The sequence below is a fragment of the Budorcas taxicolor genome, chromosome 7, assembly GCF_023091745.1.
Source record: "Budorcas taxicolor isolate Tak-1 chromosome 7, Takin1.1, whole genome shotgun sequence".
NCBI lineage: Eukaryota > Metazoa > Chordata > Mammalia > Artiodactyla > Bovidae > Budorcas > Budorcas taxicolor.
Genome location: NC_068916.1, coordinates 3,722,890 through 3,726,242, shown reverse-complemented (window position 1 = coordinate 3,726,242; position 3,353 = coordinate 3,722,890). Strand labels below are relative to the sequence as shown.

Genomic DNA, 3,353 nt, shown 5'->3' with positions numbered 1-3,353 from the left:
GCCTTCTTCACAGTCCAACTCTCACATCCATACATGACCACAGGAAAAACCGTAGCCTTGACTAGACAGACCTTAGTCGGCAAAGTAATGTCTCTGCTTTCAATATGCTATCTAGGTTGGTCATAACTTTTCTTCCAAGGAGTAAGAGTCTTTTAATTTCATGGCTGCAGTCACCATCTGCAGTGATTCTGGAGCCCCAAAAAATAAAGTCTGACACTGTTTCTACTGTTTCCCCATCTATTTCCCATGAAGTGATGGGACCAGATGCCATCATCTTCGTTTTCTGAATGTTGAGTTTTAAGTCAACTTTTTCACTCTCCTCTTTCACTCTCATCAAGAGGCTTTTTAGTTCCTCTTCACTTTCTGCCATAAGGGTGGTGTCATCTGCATATCTGAGGTTATTGATATTTCTCCCGGCAATCTTGATTCCAGCTTGTGCTTCTTCCAGTCCTGTGTTTCTCATGATGTACTCTACATATAAGTTAAATAAGCAGGGTGACAATATACAGCCTTAACATACTCCTTTTCCTATTTGGAACCAGTCTGTTGTTCCATGTCCAGTTCTAACTGTTGCTTCCTGACGTGCATACAGATTTCTCAAGATGCAGGTCAGGTGGTCTGGTATTCCCATCTCTCTCAGAATTTTCCACAGTTTATTGTGATCCACACAGTCAAAGGCTTTGGCATAGTCAATAAAGCAGAAATAGATGTTCTTCTGGAACTCTCTTGCTTTTTCGATGATCCAGCGGATGTTGGCAATTTGATCTCTGGTTCCTCTGCCTTTTTTAAACCAGCTTGAACATCAGGAAGTTCATGGTTCAGTACATCATGTGAAATGCCAGGCTGAATGAAGCACGAGCTGAAATCAAGATGGCCAGGAGAAACAGCAATAACCTCAGATATGCAGATGACCCCAGCCTGATGGCAGAAATCAAAGAAGAACTTAAGAGCCTCTTGATGAAAGTGAAAGAGGAGAGTGAAAAAGTTGGCCTAAAGCTCAACATTCAGAAAACGAAGATCACGGCATCTGGTCCCATCATTTCACGGCAAATAGATGGGGAAAAAGTGGAAACAGTGTCAGACTGTGGGTGACTGTTGGTGACAGACTGGATGGTGACTGCAGCTGTGAATTCAAAGTCATTTGCTCCTTGGAAGAAAGGCTATGACCAACCTAGACAGCACATTAAAAAGCAGAGATGTTACTTTGCCTACAAAGGTCTGTCTAGTCAAGCTATGGTTTTTCCCAGTAGCCATGTACAGATATGAGAGTTGGACTATAAAGAATAAGTGAGGCTTTTGAGCTGTGGTGCTGGAGAAGACTTGTGAGAGTCCCTTGGCCTGCAAGGAGATCCAACCAGTCCATCCTAAAGGAGAACAATCCTGAATATTCATTGCAAGGACTGATGCTGAAGCTGAGACTCCAATACTTTGGCCACCTGATGCATAGAACTGACTCATTGGAATAGACCCTGAACTGAACTGAATGGTATTGCCACTTTACCAGTCTGAGTGACGGGAAGAACCCTTGCCTCCTTTAAAGTCCCTTTACCTTACACCATTTACAGTTGTCTTAAATATTATCTCTATAAACACTGAGCCCCACGTTCAGTTCAGTTCAGTTCAGTCGCTCAGTCGTGTCCGACTCTTTGGGACCCCATGAATCGCAGCACGCCAGGCCTCCCTGTCCATCACCAACTCCCAGAGTTCACTCAGACTCACGTCCATGGAGTCGGTGATGCCATCCAGCCATCTCATCCTCGGTCGTCCCCTTTTCCTCCTGCCCCCAGTCCCTCCCAGCATCACATTAGACAGTGTCATAATTTTTACTTCAATCATCAAAAATAAAGAGGGGAAGTCTATTGTATTCATGTACATTTTTCTTCTTTTCTGTATTTATCTACATTGTTCTTTTCTGATGTTCCAAGATCCCTCTTTTGTTATCTCCTTTCTGTTTGAGGAACTACCTTAGCCATTCTTTTATGGTAGATCTGCTAGCAGCCAATTCTCTTAGTTTTCCTTCATCTGAGAATATCCTGATTTTCCCTATATTGCTGAAGCATATTTTCATGGGCTTGACACAATTCTGGGTTGACAGTCATTTTTTTTCAGCATTTGAAACAATACTGTACCACTTCCTTGTAGTCTCCATGGTTTCTGGTGAGAAATCTGCTGAAATTTTAATTGTTTCTCCCCAAAGGTTTCCGCATTGTTTCTCTTTCGCTACTTTCAAGGTTTTTTTAATTTGTCTTTAGCTTGTAGATATTTGACTGATGTGTGTTGACGTGGATTTCTTCAGGTTTACCTTTGAGTTCACTCATTTTCTTATTGTACATTCAGGTGTTTTGTTTTTGTTTGTTTAGGTTGTTTTGTTTTTGTTTTTTTTTTGCCAAATTTAAGAATCTTTCAGACATTATTTCTTCAAATATTTTCAGTCCCATGTCTTCTCCTTTCCTGGGACTCTGATGGCATAAATTTTAGATCTCTGTTAGAGGCCCACATGTCTCTGAAGTTCTATTCTTTTTTTTCACCACTTTATTTTCTCACCATTATTTCAATTGGATAATATATTTCATCCTATCTTTTTTTAAAATATGGAACACTTTGCAAATTTGCACATCATCCTTGTTGAGGGGCTGTGCTAATCTTCCCTGTATCATTCCAATTTTAGTATATATGTTGCTAAAGCAAGCACTATATCATTCTATCTTTAACTTAACTGATTTAATTGATTCTTTTCCCTGTCCTCTCCATCCTACTCTTAGGCCAGTTTTTGAGGTTTTTGTTGTTGTTACTGCACATTTAGGTACGAAATTTTTCAGAGTTCTTTATATCTTCTATTTCTTTGCTGAGACGTCCTATTTTTTCATTTGTTCCAAGCATATTCATCCTTGGCAGTGTTCTGTGTTTCACCCAACAAGTATAGAAGTCCTGGCTCCTCACTTGGCCTTCTCTGCCAGCACCCTACTAATGGAGGCATAGACGGAGCTACCTCATTACAGCATGGCAAGAACAGAAGTCTAAACCCTCTGGAGAAGGGCATGGAAACCCACTCCAGTATTCATGCCCGGAGAATCTCATGGACACAGGAGGACAGGCCAGAGGGTCGCAAAGAGCTGGACACAACTGGAGAGACACCACACGCACGAGAACGGAAGTCTAGGCGCTCCTCACGGCCTGTGCTGACACGGATGGGCTGGGGCCATCGTTTGCGTCTGTGGAGTCTGGCTGAAGTAGAGCAGTTATTGTCTAAAAGTTTTGTGTCTTGCCAGGCCCTTTGACCTCAGGGAGCAGGCTTCGTGGAGTCCTTTACTTTGTCGGCTTCTATCTCTCTACCTTTCCGAGTCTTCCTGTGT

General features: G+C 42.1%; 1 non-coding gene across 1 annotated transcript; it reads right to left on the bottom strand.

Annotated features, from left to right (window-relative positions):
• Positions 1-2,585: 2,585 nt before the first annotated feature.
• On the bottom strand, positions 2,586-2,688 carry LOC128051874 (U6 spliceosomal RNA). The gene has a single exon (XR_008199791.1). It is a non-coding gene; the product is annotated as a U6 spliceosomal RNA (small nuclear RNA).
• Positions 2,689-3,353: the final 665 nt, after the last annotated feature.